At 41.6% G+C, this 18,909-nt stretch overlaps 1 long non-coding RNA gene across 3 annotated transcripts; it reads right to left on the bottom strand.

Moving 5' to 3' along the window:
* Positions 1-1,350: 1,350 nt before the first annotated feature.
* On the bottom strand, positions 1,351-16,844 carry LOC136432279 (uncharacterized). 3 transcript variants are annotated; one of them, XR_010755493.1, is made up of 3 exons: positions 16,556-16,844; positions 14,622-14,698; positions 1,351-2,907 (listed from the first exon to the last, which is right to left on the bottom strand). It is a non-coding gene; the product is annotated as an uncharacterized lncRNA (long non-coding RNA). The 3 variants fall into 3 exon arrangements; XR_010755492.1 differs by lacking the exon at positions 16,556-16,844 and adding an exon at positions 15,457-15,685; XR_010755491.1 differs by lacking the exon at positions 16,556-16,844 and having other exon boundaries at positions 14,622-15,103.
* Positions 16,845-18,909: the final 2,065 nt, after the last annotated feature.

Raw genomic sequence — 18,909 nt, 5'->3', positions numbered from 1 at the left:
GTTCAGGACACAGAGTTCCATGGTAGAACAGTGATGAAATATCAGCTAGAGAGAAAAACATCTGTACTCCAGCTGCTCTTGTCACACCTGCATTATTTCACACACCTTTACGATTTCATTTGTAAGGAAAAAACAATGCCTCTATTGTTCGGAGGTGTATGTACATACACGGATATCCATTCCACTGTGAACTATACTTGCCCATTGGCGTGGATACTAACTTCTACACCTGAACACGAATGAACACTTTCTTTTGTTATAATTGATTTATCTGAATTGTCCGTCTTCAACCCACTGACTCCTAAAACAATTCTCTGAGTTGCAAAGGGTGTGTCACTCAGGACAAACTGTCACTCTTCTCCTAGGATATCTAACAATATTGTTCCTTTATTGTAGAGTGTCAGTAAAACAATATGGCTAGAGCACAAGTAAGGTTAGAGTCACAAGCTGATATCATGTATATCAAAGCCTTGCGTAACGGTGTTTGTGTATATGTGTGTGTGTGCAAGTGTGTGTGTGTGTGTGTGTGTGTGTGTGTGAGTGAGTGAGTGAGCGAGCGAGCGAGTATGAGTGAGTGAGTGAGTGGGTGAGTGAGTGCCGGCGAGCGAGTGTGTGAGTGAGTGAGTCACGGAATGAGTGAGTGAGTGTGCTTGAGTAGATATCCATATAGCTTCCTGTCCCGCCCTGCATAGTCTCTGTCTCCCGGCACTCTCTCCCCTCCACCACCCCCCCTCGCCACCCCCTCTCTCCCCCTCCCGACCTCCCTCCCGACCCCCCCTCTCTATATGTAACGTGCGACGGAATTTTCTTGTCAGTGCCTTTCATATAGACACGAGATGTAGGGGTTTAGCAAACGACATGTTCACATGTATGTTATAATCAAATACTACTGGACTGGGAAAAGTCTTTCGTTTCAAAGACATGTTGCAAAAGAAAAAAACAACTTATATTTGAAGTATAGTACCTTTTCCGTTAAAAGTTATTCACCTAATACATTGTGCCTTTTGTGCAAGAACATGCAATAAATATCATTGTCCTTGTTGTACAGATCACTATATTTCAATCGAGAGGAACAAGATTCGGAACAAACAGTGTGTTCTGGACCGTGTGTGCCATCTGGTTGTCTGTTTTATTGTTTTCAATCACAAATTAAAGATACTTCGCAGCCAGCAGCTGAATCATGGACAGTCACAAATTCTTTTGAAACTAACAGTTGTTGGTTTGCATTGCAAATTATTCACAGACAATTACAGTTCCACTTCAAACGCCATCAGTATACACACGTGTGAACAGATAATATCATCATGATATGAATGTTTTTGTATATATAGTTCGATTACTGCGTAATCATTAACAAATTTCAGACATACTTTAATGAACAGAAAGTTGTAAACAGACTACACTATACATGTAAAAAAATAGGCGACACTAGGTGGGGTTCGGTATTTCAAAGTGCTGCATCGAAGTCGTATAGATCTGTCCTGACGGCATAGCCTCTATAGCCTTTAGCGGAGATCTGTTAATGGCTTGTTGTTAAATTACATACTGTCTTCCCGACTTTACACACGCTCTAGTTTGTGGGATCATCAAGACAAACGTAATTGATGTAATTACAGTCAATTTTGAAGTCAAATTGCCACTCTGGTGTCTGTGTAATTATCGTATCTAGACCAACCGCTTTGTGGTAGTTGTATAATAATCATGAAACATTTGAATTGAATCGGGACTTTCACGGAAGCCAGATAGCGTAAGATCTGTGGGTAGAGATTTTATTTGTGAATGGCGCAAGTGCAAGGTTTATCGGTGCATTTCAATATCAATAGTCAACCAAAATGTACAAAAATGCTCTTTCCTTTGTGCCAATAGTCCGCTTAATTCCTACCGACCGTGCGATTTGTCGTGACATCCGTAATCTACAATACACACGGCTGAAGGGACGGTGCTCATCACCATCTGGCTGTGATGAGTCTGCTGATGTCCTCAAACTGACAGGTACCCTGTCGGGCACCCCTCCCCCCTGCAGGGCCGCTGATGACACGTATCATTCATCCCAGTCTCACCGCCGGTTTACGACTTGTACGCCAGGTCCTGCGATATGTTGTACCTTCTGAGCGCACTATATACTAGACAAATAATGCTCGAGGCGAAAGGACAGAAAGCTGCAAGAACGTCTTTACAAGACAGGACTCCAAGGTACATGTGCCGTATATTACGCTAATCCTACCTCTTGTCACAATTCGTAAATGTTTTTCAGCAGAAATGTGTCATATGATAAATGGTTATAAAAAAAAACTTGTTTTACTTGTCTTGTCGCAAAAAAGAATTGCAACATAATTTTTGTTGGTATATGCTGTACGTGGTTCTAGGATAATAGCTATATGGAGACCCATAGTAGCGACTTATTTCAAGGTCAAGATGTATCCCTTCACTTAGCTCTAACCTTGACCTCGTAACCCTCGTGTTTGAATCAGCACAAGATCGACACAACAAACAAAATGTGCCTTCAAGTCGTGACATATTTACTTTAAAAATGTTGGTGACTCGATTAGCCTATCGAATTTTTCTCATTGTTATCATGTTTGAATACACAATCAGTACATATTTGGCATATTCTGTGTTGGATTTTTGAATCAATCGTCCTCAATCGAATCCTATTCAAATCTTTCAAAATGATTTAAAAAAGCTTTTTTACAAATCTGTGGTTTCAAGTATTACAATTGACGTGACCTCATTGCCTTCTCTACAACCAATTACTCCTCTTTCGGAGGGTTTTATCATTTACACTCTTTCGTTTATTTAAGGATTGATTCCACACAAAGACTTGTCCGAAATATTAGAGTGTTCTGAATTCCAGCAAAATCGCCGAAATCCGGTGGCCTCAGGCGAGGCTTAGGCCGAGAAGGACGTCTGAAAATATACAAAAGGGAAAATTAGGTCGTCAGATTGTTGTTAGTGATAGCGCAGACTCTCTTCATTATCCTACGGTATTTTGATAGACAGAACAAAGGAGTAAGCCTCAGAGCATAGTTATGGATGATGATATAGACTTAATCATTGTTTTGACCTCCCCAATATGATAATGATATAACCCTGCGACTTTCATATTACCTGCAGTTTATCTTGCTCAATTAAGAAGGAAAAAAAATCAACATGACAATCATGTAGTTGTTTATCGTCCCCCAGTGTCTGTGCTCCTCTAGAAACGCTGTCGATAAGAACTACCAAAAATAAGAAAGAGTGACAATTTTGTTCTCACACAGGGTTCGTAGCGACTCCGCAATCCTGTGTCAAAACAAAACTGTCACAAGTAAAGCAATATGTATGAAATTTTTACTGACGGGTGTACACTTCGTATGGTTGTCCCAGTGAGTAAAAGCTATTGAACGTATCATTACCATCAAATGTTAGCTTTCTCAGCTACTATACTTTGTATTTCACGTCAGCACTTATTGTCCAATGTCTCCTTGCGAGAACTTTCGGCACTTTATAGAATGTGTAGATTGTATTCCTTGAAACATCATGTTCCATTCAATACATGAAAATGTGTAGTTGACCACTGCTGAATAGATTGACGAAAAATTGCTTTGAAAATCTGTGATCTTTCGCCACCCCTCCCCTAACGAAACATCTTTATGTTCATACGATTTTAGTGCTGCTTCAGTGGCACTACAGCCTGTAGTTTTACATGGCCCATTAATTTCAATGCAAGGTAAATCAAAGTAGCTTGTTGTATCATTTTCAACTGATTGGTGATATTGTGTAGTCTAAAATGCACTAACCTTTCTTTGCCAGTATTTTTTGCCAGTATTGTATCATTCAATATTACAGTCAACAACTAAGGTATCCATATATATCGTAACTTTGCATTTATTTTGTTTTGTTATAAGTTATCAGGTCTTCCTTATACTACTGCTGAAAATTAGAAACATTGTTAAATACAATTACCCAACAGTATTTGTGAAATTTCATGGTTCAGGGGTACTTTTGTAGTAGAAACATTTAGTGTGCAAGATGTTACCGCAATTACAACAGGAAAACGAGCAGTCTATCCCTGGTGGTCAAGAGACACCAGACATCTGTTACTGATTACTTGGTAATAAAGGGGATGGACATCTGTCCATCTATATCACTTCTCACAGGCAAGCACTGAGTGAAGACGTCAATCCTTGCTCTCCTAGCTAGTGCCTTTATCTACTCAACACTGGTGGCATAGCGGTGGTTGCCGTTTTCGAACGGCCGAACCCGCCTCGACGCAAGCTTTGGCCAGCTACCATGCCGCCCGAGTCGCCCGGTAGCGATCGAGACCAGCGGCTACTCAAGCAAGCTCCGTCCGTGCTGCGATGCTACGCCGCCATCGTGCCACGTCGACAACCAGCAGCCCCGACTCACCACGCTACCACGCCGTCCGTTTAGCCAGCCTGCTGCCGTACCACACAGACCCAGCTCGCCCGACGTGTCTCCATGCCGCCCTCTAACCAAGCCAGCCTGCCAGCCGACCACGTCTGCCATGTGCCCAGGCGTCCGGACTCCTTGCTCGCCGTCGCTGAGGCCAGAGCACGCCGCCGATGTCCTGACACCACCCGCCGCCGACCACGTGCGCAAGACACCGCTGTCCTGCCGACCACGCTGCCGTCTTCCTGACCCACCATGCCGACTTGATCGCGACCCAGCCCGACTACCCCTACGACGGAACCCGTCGCTGCCCATCCGTGATAACCAGCGTGACCTTCTACCGTGAAAACTAGCCGAACTGTGAAAAAGTACTTCTCCGCGTATCCTGCCGGACCACTGAACTTTGTGCAACATCTCGAACTTTTGTGGTTTACGTGTAGCTAGGTACCATTATTGCACGATGTCTTGTATTCTTGTATGCATGTTCGTGAGCCTACGGGTGACGGACCCGCCAAGTGGACTATTCGTAAGCCTACGGGAAACGGATCCACCTGGTGGACGCTATATTGTATTGTTTTGTATTGAGACCGCATGATGCCTTCCCTAGATAGAACTGATTTGCCTACGGGACGGTCTCTATGCTAGATGTGACATGATTGTGAGTTGATATTTGCCGACCACCCTAAGCTGGGTAATGTCGGATACTGCGTTAACCATGCTGCGGTAACGTAGAATTTGCTCGTACTTGACTACTATGTCAGTAGCGAAGCCGATTTTTGCTTGTTTATGTTTGTTGTTTTATGTTCGTGCTCTGAAGTACCCAGACGCCTCTGTCTCTATCATCACAGCAGCAGTCCGTCTGTGAGGCTTTGTTACTTTTGTAATCATCCGGAAGAAGTCAATCGCTTGTCGCACCCCTGCCCGTTTATGGCATTGCAATGTTTATCTTACCATCTCTGCTTATATTATTGTGTCCGCCCTCTCTGTTTTCAACTGTTTTACCTGTCATACTTAGAGCATACATCAATAGTTATTTTAAAGAAGTGGGGACCACTTCTAAGTGTACGGGGGAGTATTGTAGTAGAAACATTTAGTGTGCAAGATGTTACCGCAATTACAACAGGAAAACGAGCAGTCTATCCCTGGTGGTCAAGAGACACCAGACATCTGTTACTGATTACTTGGTAATAAAGGGGATGGACATCTGTCCATCTATATCACTTCTCACAGGCAAGCACTGAGTGAAGACGTCAATCCTTGCTCTCCTAGCTAGTGCCTTTATCAACTCAACACTTTTACAAAATGTGGCATGTCCAGAATTATGAATACCCTTTTTGTTCACTTTCACAGTTATAGTTGTGTAGATGAAATCATACCACAATTATTCTAAATTGACTGACGACTAAATGAATTTAGATGATTTTCCAAATTCCGCTTTAACACATTTCCATCTTCAGAGAAAAACTGAAAAAACATCAAATTTACAAGTGGTATGAATGCATTGGTGGTCAAGTGGAAGTGTATTATTCTTTAAACCAATCCAAAGCCCCATATGCTAAATCTCACGACAGCAGGTTGTAGTGGGTGATAATGTACCTTTCAGTCAAAAGTGATAATAAATAGCGTTTCTATAATATGTCTTCTGTTTATACATAGTTTGTTTTTCAACCGATGTTTTGTTTCTCTGTTTGCTATCTTTGCACAGTTTGGCATAGAATAAAACTATTTTGTGGTATTGACTTTATTCAACATCTAAGAGAACAGTTTTTATCCATATTGCTTGGGTGGCTAGTTAAATTCAGAGTTGAAGGAGTACAAATTCGTTCCAATCGCGTCTTATCAAACACACAATGGTAACGTCATGGTTTGAACTGTATCTGAATTGGTAGAAAAAAACAATGATTTCTATGTCAAATGTATGTTCATTATTGACATCTTTGCATAAAGCTTTACCAAATAGAGTAAAATATTTGAGTCAAAAGCAGATATAAAATGTACCGTTCTACGTCACAGTCATGGAATAGTCGGTGGAAATATATATTCGTATTTACATACAGAGAGAGCGAGATCATGGCTTGTGTGCAGAACAACAATTGTAAAATGTGCCCGGCTTGAGGTCTGTATTTATAGAACATGACTGATAGAGGAATGTAAAACGGTAAATGCTATAAATATACGACCGTAGATTTATACGGTATCTATACGATTAAAGTCGTATGATGGGGTACTAATGCACGTTTACGGGCCACTGATTTTTAGACATGTAAACGAACTTGTATCAAATCTACGGATATGAATATGAAAAACGCATAAAAGATTTTGCTGCTCCAACATGAGGCACTAATGTTTTGTTGTCTAAGAGTTGGGTCTAGATAATTCGGACAAATAGCGTTCAAGCACTAATAATGAATATCTTACGCAAAAATCTGTCTACTTTCTGAACAGACCCACGAAAGGGTACATTTTCTGAAAAGTGCTTGTCATCGTATTTTAATCGAACGTGATACTCCCTAAATACACCAAAAAAGTGTTAAAAGATGCGACAAAAAATTGGTGTATCATATTTATGTTCTTACTGACGAGTCGTGCTCGAAACCATGTCGAAACGTGTTCAATGCAGCAAAATTCATTTCAATAAAACACGTGGGAAAATCAAAGCTTCTAAAAAAAATAGATCCCCTTTTGGATCTTGAAATACATGCATGCAAGCCGTGTACATCGTGGAAAAAGATAGATGTCCATGATACTACAGATTGTCAGGAAATATCTCCTTTTCGTAGTGTGTTACATTGTGTAGAGGCGCGGCCATATTCGTCGTTCCTTTATTTTTTGGCGTACGATTTTCGCTAAGGCTATGACAGAATCAACGGTCTACAAGCTTCTACAGCAATAATGTCCGTCACAAGACAGCTAGATGTTGTACGACACATCCACAACTGTTCTCAGAACGACTCCAATTTTCTGTCGTAAACCTCATAGCACGACGAGTTAGCGACAGGGCCCGGACGTTTTCAGAATCCCAGCGACACTAGGTCTCTAGTTCTCATCCTGTTAGTATCTTGTGAGTGCTCTTCAAGCATTTTGCTCGTTAAAGATACTGACCTATGTCTAATCCACAGAATTCGTGTTCACAATGACATAACAAGCAACATTACTCTATCCAGATCGTGTGATAGATAGTTTAGACCCCACACCGCCATATCGACTTTCATTTCAGGTGTGAAATTCGAAAATAGGGCCAAGTGTTGAACTGATTTTAAGGCTGTAAAATCTCTTGAAATCCACGATGCAAAATCGTGCAAAAAATGATTTTATCAAACGCTTTTTTAAAGTCCAGAAGTCTACTTTTATCCCATCTACTTATGTCTATCTTTGATATATTTCTCCGCGTGCACGTGTTTGGTTAGTTGATCTACCAATATTTGCATTATTTGGATGTATATATCCAGAATGCGGTGCGCTGGTAGAATGCATTTTATAGCCATATATTCCATATTCATGAATTCATTTCGTTTGTAGAATAAAATGTGACTTGGAAGTTTGGTACCAAGTAAAGAAACAAACAAATGTAGGTAGATACTTTTGGATGATTAATACCGACAATATTGACATTCCGACATCAGTTTATGCATTCTACAAGAACAATTAACTTCATTACCTGTAAAAACTTGACAATGCAAAACAAGGATTTACGTTTGACCTAGATAATCCACTCATGCGGTCCGCACCTGTCCAGAGCATCGCTTTAATGGGGCCTTAAATCTTGTTACGTCCAGCTTTATGAGTTGTTAATTGTGCATGGGCTTTATAGTTAAGACATTAAGTGTGTGTAGACATACTAATAAAGGATTTGATTATGGCATAATGGCCACGAGAAACAGATGTTCATATCTATCGTTACAACATACAACACAGCAAAACGTCTTGTGTTTGTGAAGCTAGGTTAGGTACCCAGGAATCAATGATAATTTAAAAGAAGAATGTAATCCACAGAACAAGTTTTATGAAAAATTGTTTCTTGTTGGCAGTCATCTTTATTGGTATATTCAGAACAAGTACATGTATAACATGTTACGCTGATAATCTGGTGTAAAACAGTTACATTAGATCACTGAAGAAGGATTCCAGAAACGTCTGTTATTTATCAGAAAACTTTACCTGTGGTATTAAAAAGGTAAAGCGGTCGAACCTCAGACTGAGGACGAAGCATGGCGCATTTTCGTTAGCTATGCAGCTTCGCTACGGCTCGCGTATTCTTGGCCAAGCACGTCGGGGTGACATAAGTGTGTTGGGTTCTTTTGCGTGCAGAGGTTTGATGCCCTAAACCCTCATCATATACGTACACGGGGCCGCCGGCTTTACGCCCCCCTCCATTGGGACGATGAGACGATTTTCGTTTGCAGACCCGGGCGCGAACTCGGGTCGCTGGCTCCGCGGGAATTTGCCAGGCGTGGTGAGATATAGATTGAATAATAAAACATAATCAGAAGTCTCGTGTTTTATTTTCAACCTAATCTATATTGTTACAGACAATTAATTCTGTTGGGGAGTTTTCGTGTAATCTATTTTCCTATTGTGAGTGACGTTCTAAGCTGACCATTGTGTTGGTCGACTTGCGCGCCATGTCAGGAACTTTACCACACCGTAAATCTATACGGAAAGATTGCGTGAATGTTGCGGTGATCTGGAAAAATACCCGTCACTCTAAAGTTTAAGGGTTGGACTTTAAGGGAAAGAAAAAATAAAAACGTTGACAATCTAAGTTGAGTGACTGACCATGTGCTATTGTTCGCCCAACACATTAAGAGCATGTCTATCAATCAAATTGACCACTGGTCTTTGCTTGGACACAAAGGACTCTGAATAAGGGATAATCTACATAAGAGATGGATAGCGATTAGCACAATAGCCACTCTTCCTAAACATTCTAATGTAGTGATTTAATGATAGGTTTCTCACTTCTCCCAGACTTTTCTTTTATTTTACACACAAAAGGGAATAGACGGTAACCTCTACGAAGAAAGACATTGCATCATCTATACACTTTAGTAAACCATGCGCAAAAGTGTAACATATTTATCACGTTAAGCTAATGTTCGGGAAATTTCACGTTGTGTCTACAGAATCTTGTTACGTGTTGAGCCGACAATGTCAGGCCTTGGTGATGGAATTATGATAAAACCAGCATTGTGAGAAACATGAGCGTAAATTAGACAACTATCGATTTAAGCTACTCCGGTAATAAATCACTTTTCAGAAGAATATGTTTCTTTACAACTACTGAATTTGACGCAGCCCTTCCTTCAAGGTGTCTACTATGAGACGAGGGATTTCCTTTTCTTTCAGCCTACCTGAAAAACCTGCGGACAACACACATAAATAAGCTAGTGTTTAGTTTGTAGCAGCAGGGTATATGGGTAGTCGGAAACGCTCGGTAACGAGTGACGAACGAAACCTGGCGACCGAAAGACAGAGACCGATCTTTCTATCGGTCTTTAAGTAAAGAATACAGCTAGTATTCTTTCTCTAATATTTTCACAAAATATTAACGAGAAGGCTGTCTATTAAACATACACGGACGCGAAAGTATTAAGACTGAAAAATCTGGCTGACATGTGGTACCCGTGCCTCCGCATGGCCCGTGTAGGGTTGGAGTTTATTTTCATTCTCTCAACTTGCTTAGTGATATCGTAAAGGATTAAGACCCTTTATCCTTGGCACAACAAATTCTTCAGCGCCACGGAACTGAGACGGTGCGTGTTGGCCGCGGCGCTACGTTCCACACGGATCTACTACCAGTGAAGAAAAACTGCGCACCTAGACACAATGATGTTGTTATTGAGGCCGATTCTAGTGACATGTTGAAGAGTTCGTTTTAGACCTTTGTTAAAAGACAGGAATTGTTTAATACGTCATTCGTATACCTCGTATCAGAGTCGTATGTTTATCGGTAGATTTACATCTTGTTTGGAAGGAACCGGAAATACTTAAGGTTCTTTAGTACCTTTGCCGAGAAGGTTATGTTTTCGTCAGCGTTCGTGTGTCTGTCTGTGTCATTCTATGTACACGTTAACTCGACAAGTCCTAAATGGATTGTCTTCATACTTAGTAGGTGGGTAGGTCTTTGTGAGACCTCGAAATGATTAGATTTTGGGCCCCCTAGCAACTTGCTACGGTATTGCAGCGGACTTTCGGTTTGGATATCTCGTGTTCAGGACATGCTATGGTCATGATTTCTGAGTTGGTACATAGCTCATGAGAGGGGGAGTAAATCGTGTCGTAAATCGTGTCGTAAATCGTGGGCCTCCTAGAGGCTTTTTTTGTAACTGCAGGAGCCGATTTGGTTTCAAAGTTTTGAACTTAACTCAACTCAAGAAGGGGTTGACGGATCAAAATCAGGAGCTAATTTGCATAATCATTGAGGAAACGCTATAGATCCGCTGTATTCTTACAGGACTCTCAAACACGTGATATATGTAACTGAGAAAGAGAAGAATATCGATAGATAGCATTTCCTACACGTATCAATTCGGAATATTGGGAAAAGGCAACATTTTTGCTTGAATGTCATAATTCTTTCACAAAACTCATGAGTGTATCACTTTTCCTGTAATGTCACGGAGTCTAAAAAATCATGGTGGCGCAGAAATGTTTTAGTACATAAAAAGCGATGGCCCAGAATAGTACAGAATACTGTCTGAAGGCCACTACAGTACAGTGCTACAGGATGTCAATAAATTACACTCTATCGTGCTCCTGAATTGTCATTCATACACAGAAACATCAATAGCGGCAAGAACAAATTTTGATATTCTCATTGTAAATAGTTCTGAAATTTCTTAAAATTCATATTGATCCTGAGTACAGCCTACATGCATCCCGTTATGACGTCCCAAATGCGCATGGATATGTATACTCGTACATGGATATGGATACGTTATAATACCTGTGTGATCATCAATGTTCCTTTACAGGACGCTGAAACAGATTTTTCAACCCAAAAAAGTATAGCTGGTGTCTGTAACCCACTAAGGCGGCAACCATTGAGCGACCGAAAATGCGATTCACAGTTCAAATGAATTCCTTTCATTACAAAAGCCAAGTTTGAAAGTTTTGTGTTTTTTTGTCTTTGAAATCAGGCCTTTACATCATGTTATTAAATTGATAGTTTTGGTGGCTCAGTGATCTCCATCCAATGAGCAGGTTTTAATGAAAAAGGCCTTGGAATCCGTATGTCAGTCTTTTTCGTGTGCTTAAATGTATGCAACTAAAAAAAATATTTCTAATGATAAGATCGCTTTGTCAGTACATGGGGATATCATTTTCAGTTATTTTCCTTTAGGATTTGTCTTATGATATGTAAACGAGTCTAAAGCGTTTTGTTTGCAATTGTAAGTAGACAAATACAGAGGGAAAATATGAAAAATTACTAAATAAAAAGATGACAAAATGCTCAAAATCTATTGAAATAAAAGCACACAATCAGGTAATCTAGAAATAGAAATATAGTATCATTTTTGCACATAACGTCTCCTTTCACCCAACCGCGCTATTTTATTTCGTACGACAGATCCCAACTGTCTCACGAATACCATCCCACCTTTTTTGGCTGTCGTAAACCTATATCGCGCGACAAATGTCCGTGGCCATAATCAGCCAACCTGACCAGAAGGATACTATCTTCTGTTTTCCCTTGTCCATACGATATGTCATATAGACAGCTGCATGGAGTAAGCATTCTTTCATCACTTACTTATCATTTGACGTTGGCCAGAGCTAGGACGACAATATCTGAAACACATGTATGGTATCCTTAAAGAATTCACTGTAACAGTATACTAAGACGGGATGTCGTGAAATAGCTTGGTTGTATACTTGATGTAGTAATAGAAATTTGTATTCACTTTGTTATTGTTTCCTTACCATTGCTTTATTATTAATGAATTAATTCAGATCCCATGTAAATTGTATTTTCCAAATTTTTTTCTCTAGGATAACATGTATACAGTGGAATTCAGACCATTTTAGATCTATTTAGTCGTCAGTTGTGAATCAAGGACAACTGTGGTTTGATCTCATTTGCATAACCATGGCTGTGAACTTAAACAAGAAAGGTTATGGATAATTCCAGACATGCCATCTCTTGTAAAATCATGACCGAAGTATACCTGAATCATAAAATGTCGCAAATGCTGTTATGTAGCTATATTTGTCAGTGTTGCGAAATTACACCAGTAGTAAGAAGAAAATATATTTTTACATAACAAAATAAAAGTTATTAGGTATGAATAGTTTTGTTATTAACTGTATTGTAATGTTTAAGAGTAGAGTAGTAACATCGGCTGTTTCTTTGTAATAATCTAAAGGACTCCCAACTATGAGACTACCCTAAAACTTGGCTGCCACGTCCATAGAGCTATTTGACAATATTGTTGCACGTCTGGAGCTTTGTTCTCTTTCCTTTCCAGTGGTCCAGAGCTAAAGGCTTTCCTCACAGCATCTCAACACTCGCCTCGCAAATGGATTGCACCTTGACATGAACTTGAGGAGAACTTGTCTTAATTACGACGAGGGTAAATGCCCCGTATTAACCAGGGGGCAAACCCGCGATCCTTTCTGCCACTCGGGAAGATTTCCCCCGGTAATCTTCAGCCAGCCTTTCTTTTTTAACCCGGATTGACCTGCCAACTCGCTCCTTCTTGTTTGCCCCTAACATCGCAGAGGCTTTCTCGTGTCCTCTCTTTGTTGAAAATAGAAATTTAAGGACTAAACTGAGAGGCCGGCGACCTGCGTCGGAAAGACTTCCTCCAACCTGAAATAATTAGGACAGCAAGATAGACGGGGACTATTTTGTCTATGGCTTAACCGGTGTTTTCTTGGTTTTAACCCCCTTTTTTAACCCGGCAACTATCAGGAGGACTTGGCTGATACTAGAGTCTCTGGGGTCAGAGATAAAGGTTGGAAAGGTCTGGTCCCTCAGGTCTGAGACTCTACACAAAATTAAGTTTCGCAGAAAGAAGTGATTGCTTGGAAAAACAATTATCAGCGAACTCTATTCCGCTTGCATCTCCGGGAGTAGAGCGGGAGGTATCGGGTGGCTGGAGGGGAAGCATACCATGACCGTTGATTTCCGTTGGATCGACGGGAATGTCATGGGATGTAATACGCAGCCCGGATTGGGTAACCGATTTTAGTCAGATTGCCACCAACCTTGTTCACAAGATTGGCACCTCTAGTCTAGTACACCCCTTCCTTCCCCACACCTGCTCCGTAATTCTCTGTCACACGATCCCCCGACACTTCTATAATTCTGGCTTTGGCTTTGTTTTACGCATCCCTCTGGGGGCGTAACGTTGCCGATAGCGGCGGGTTTGGTTTATGACTGACTTTGTAGAAAGAAGCGATGGGTTTCATCTCACCCATGTCATGCCACGGCCTGACACCTTCATTACGCCTCCTCCATTATGGACGTAACTCTATCTACCACACGAGGCTCCCGCGATAGATTAGAAATAGTTGTCTGTACTAACATCGCAGATATTGTTTCGTCCCTCGGGCCTCTCCCGCGTCTAGAGTATGACTACATTTCAAAAATCCATTTGTTGAGGTATGTTAGCCAATTTTGGCGTGTGTTGACCTAGCAAACGTCCTTCCCAATCCCTTATGTTCTGTGCGTGTTCCGGAGTTTGGGTAGGGGCAGAGGGTAATGAGGACTCTGAATCAGTGCTTTCTCTCTTCTTTTGTGTGTTATATCCTGTTGTCTCAACATCAAACTGTCCATGGCTTCACATCAATGTCTCTTTCTTGAATTCGGATGCATGGATTACTTATCTAAACATGGTAGATCTACGATAATGATGCTAAAGAATGATACATGAGTTCAGGAACCGTTCATGAGTAAGAAGTCTGTATAACACAAACTCCAGCTGTCCGGGGGTTTCTCTCCGAGGCGGTTACAGGGCGGCGAGCGGTCACAGGAGGCTTGATTGAATTCAGGCTAATGAGTAAGCATTTGTATTTTCATCACTCTGTGTCATTTCGACATGTAATTTCTATCGCTACAAAAATAAGATAGCGAAATGATGTGCAGTTTTTGAATAGCGAATTGGTATCTTAAAGTTCATCTTGGAACAAAGCAAATATCAAAATAAAAGGTATATCATGCTTCTAAAAAGTCCCATCAGGTGATGCTATCACGTGATCTAATTTAGTGCGCATGCGTCTCCCACCTGTTCGTCGTTCCCAGCATGCCTTGCGCTGACTGCTAGTCTGCCATGTCATCTTCACGGCTCCCTCCAGGCGGGGGCTATCCATGGACAAAGTGTGCGAACTTTAGAGGTGTTCTGTTGAAAACAGGAAACCCGAGCCGACCGGTGGTCACCAAGAACAAATAACTAAAACGTCATGCATTATTCAAACCCCTAACGGCAGCTAGAATCCGTCAGGGTAGGAGGAATGTCCGTGCATGGGCACATTACATCCCAAACACAAACGCTTGCTTCATAAACGGGTTCCAACGCGTTTCCCCCGTGTGTATATACTACACACTAAGGTTACAGCTTACCACGTTGTTTACAAAAGAAGAGAGCCAGGGAGATTAAAACGGTAACCAGAAATAAGACCGTTTGCATAGGGGCCATGGGTAAGTGACACTGGTGTTTAGATTGCGAACCGTTCTCCGCTGGACCCCTTACGGAGAAGTGCTCTAGGTAAACACGCTGGAATATTTCTACGGTCTGTTGAGGCCGTGTTTTGAAAAGTTACATACGTGGGAGACGGCCAGGCATTCCCAAGGCGTAGGTATGGTACACAGTAACACACACGATGTCATCACAATACAGCCCTTTCCATGGTTAGAATCACACCGGTAGTGATCACTAGCGCTCAGAAAAACACTACAGACTTCAAAATATGTTTCAGAAAATACACTTTCAATATCGTGGTGCCGATCTACAATACACCTGTTTCACACGGCAGCATGAGGACCGCTTCAAACTACCCCTGTCCCATATCAGCCTACATATTTATTGATGCTTATCGAACTATATGTAACTTTACACTCACAAATCCAGGCTGGAATGCTGAGATGATAGACATCGTAAAGGTTCTTAGATAAGCCCCAAGGAAAGGTCCCTGCTTGCCGCAAAACATCCCGCTTGCTAAACCTTCGGGGGAAAAGCTACACCTCCTTTCTCTCTCCGGACATCAGATAACAGTAATAGGCCCCATGCAAGAGGGAAGCAAACGAGTGGAGGTTACTTGTACCCAGGGGCGATGAAAACTTGTACCCAGCGCCATGTGTGGCATTGCTTCCACCACCAAGAAAATCAGGGCCAAGTGCAACGACACAGCCATTCATAGAATATCGGCGTATCTATATCAATGTGAAGTCTTGATCGAAAACCAGATGAGAGATTATGATATGTCAACTTACATCAAGAGCTTATATCTTTTATAGAGTTTTTATTAGAATATGAAGAGTAGCGCAGTGTATTTCGATGAGGAGTTGTTTCATGCAGCTATAGGTTCTGAACAACAAGATGTGTCCTTCAGAGTTTGGATTTGTTTGAAAGATGTTTAGGAAAGGTACTTAGTGGCTTTTGGTTATATATGCTACTAACAGTAAAAGTGCATTTTTGTTGACAGGTGCGTAGATAATTATGTGTATATGTTAATTCTGCAGCGATTGTTGACAATTTGTACAACGTTTGCTGTCAATGGATTATTTCGTCTGAAATGTATTGTGTTGAAACTGTTGTTGTTTAGATAGTCTATTATTATACGTACGTCTATGTGTTTATGGTCCGCAAACTTACGATTTTAGAATATTTGCTGTCATTTTCAGCTACTTTTGTGTAACTTCATATTTTCTGGGGTTTGTAATATTTGTATATAATAAGACCATTGCTTGATGAAATACATGTATACACATCAATTTACGTTTAGCTAGTAATACAAAAATCACTTAAAGTATAGATGTTATCATACATGTTAGAACAACAACAGTGTACAGTCTCGACACGGTGTCTCCGGCTAGATTTTACATCTCTGTGTGTTTGTGTGGACGTTATGGAGAGAGTCTGGCGGGCACCATGCCCTGATCCGTATCCAACTCTAAGGTGGGAAAAATGTTAAACCTTCACCAGACGATAGTTTTGCTCACCGAAGTTGTGAAACCAAAACCCAGAGTGCTTGAGTACCCTCCGATGACGGAAGCCGGGCGCTGTGTAGTCGTTGAGTGAAGAAGCGCACACGTTTTCTCCAGTCCTCTATCTTCAGTCCAGAAGGACAGAACCCCCAAACGTTCTGGGCTAGCCTGCAGTGTGCAGACTGAGAACATCTCTCACTACACCCCCGAAGTTGATATGCCGAGATCTCCGACCCAAAACAGAAATGGCATTTTTACGTCGTTTGACAAACCCCAGACCCACCTGGAACAAAAGACACAAAAATCGAACCATTGTGTGGTGCTGCCTCTCTTATATATAGTCATTGTCGTTGTAACTCTTACCTAAATGTTTAGCTACAAATACAAAGCTGGAACAAAATCGATGTGTGAGAGAGCCACCTGACGTGGTGGTTGTTAGCGGCTGACGGGTGAATTTTCCAGCGGCGCCCATCTCACAATCTCGGTGCGATTTGCTAAAAGACGGGTTAATCCGGGGACTTGGCGCGAAAATGTCAGGCATAAGCTGGTCATAAGTGTCGTCATATCCATCCTTTGTGACTGAAACATGCCACTCCCTCGAAGATTGAGGTCCTAATTAGAGTAAGTGCATCTATGAATAACTTGTTATACGGAGGATAACAGTGTCATAAGTCTTTCCCTTGTTCTTAGAAGCAGATGTTTTTCAAACCATCAAAACACAGTGTTGAACTTCTAATTTTTTTGTCATGTTTGAAAATATGTCATCCCATTTTTTTATTATTATACGCTGGCTGTAGGATATATGCTTTACAGTTCTTGTTTTATTACGTAATCAAACCGCAAACAAAATCAAAGCCTGAACTGATGTGAATCAAAGATTAAGGCGTTATAGAGTTTTCCACGAATTTTTGCCGTGAAGTTTATGCGTTCCCATCCAATTTTGCCTTTCTATCTACGGTTATATGGTGGGTTTCTAGCGGGTTCACATAAACTTGCTCGCGCATTCGTAGCGGAGGCGAGTACAATATCGCTCGCCCAAGCCCAACGGCTTACCCTTATTTTGTAATATGTGCTCGCCAAGTTTTGATGCGTTTAATCCTCGCTACTGAACGTTTATATCTAGGAGAATCTCTGGGACGCGAATTACGTGCTATCAGAGTCCCGCGTGTCCCGTGCTTGTCAATCACATCTAGCCGGGAGACCAAGCCCCGCTCCCCGATCACTTAACCTCGTCCTCTCGGACATAATCCCGCCATTCACGGGACGACATTGATACACATGTAGCATCTCTCCAAATGCCAGTCTAAGACCCGATCTCGGCTGTCCTGAGCCCTCTCTTAGCCTTTTGTTTGTCTTGTCAGTGACTTGAAGAACAACAACTGTTCAGAGCTTCCAGGATCTTTCAGAGATAGCAAATCTCCATCCACGATTACAGACCGACCCTCCAAAAATTTATGGACTCTCTAAGTGTTTGATAAACGTCTCCGTGTCGCCGACTAGGCAATCTCTGTTTAAAAACCAACGCGGGGTGACTGAACGCTTAACTGGACGACAATGACAACTTTTGTCGCTTGTATATTCAACACAGTCTCCTTTCAGTTGTTGGGACAGAGATACCACTCCTAACAGGTTGGCTCCTTTCTTGTTCAGACAATGTGGTTTGTTTAGGGATTGCCGTCGCCGCGCCCGGCTAGGCCACTGGAAACCACGAGGATCACCCACAGATAAAAGACCACAACAAAAGCCGACAATAACGGTAGATAAAATCATGATACATCTTCTTCGAATCGCTTCCCTAATGAAAACACAACAGCGCCGCTCCCGAAAGAGAATCCGCGGGAGCGGGCGAGATGATAATAGGCGAGGATTTGTCCCCAGCCTCTCGCTCTCCACTTTCCCGTGCTCAACTCCGCCCAAAACGCATAACCATGTAACCTGATACTGTCAAGTCTTCAAAGTCCTGCCTCGTAATGCTACTCGCGTCCAGTCATAGAGGGATGGCGTAAGTAGGTTAACGTGGAACGGTTGAAGAGGTTCGATGATAGATCGTTCTACATACGGGTCTCTGTGTCCCAGTTGTTTTACCCCGCTTTCTCTCGGCCGTTTCTTCGTAACTCTAGCCGAGCTTCAGCCGTCGGGCTTGTGGGCTCAGTTGTGACATTTCGACGATTACTTGTCGATTTCGTGATGTTCAATCAAAATATAAAAGATGCTGCTATTACTCTGTACACGATAGAAAACAAAACCGAGCACAAGAAGGTTTAAAAACAAGAAAGGCTAAAAAATATCAATTGTAGTGTTTTTCGTCGTTTTGGTAACCTTATAGCATATTCATACCAATTTTATCTTTTCGAATGCTATTTTTTGTA

The sequence above is a fragment of the Branchiostoma lanceolatum genome, chromosome 4, assembly GCF_035083965.1.
Source record: "Branchiostoma lanceolatum isolate klBraLanc5 chromosome 4, klBraLanc5.hap2, whole genome shotgun sequence".
Classification (NCBI taxonomy): Eukaryota; Metazoa; Chordata; class Leptocardii; order Amphioxiformes; family Branchiostomatidae; genus Branchiostoma; species Branchiostoma lanceolatum.
This window is presented reverse-complemented; position numbering and strand designations above follow the sequence as displayed.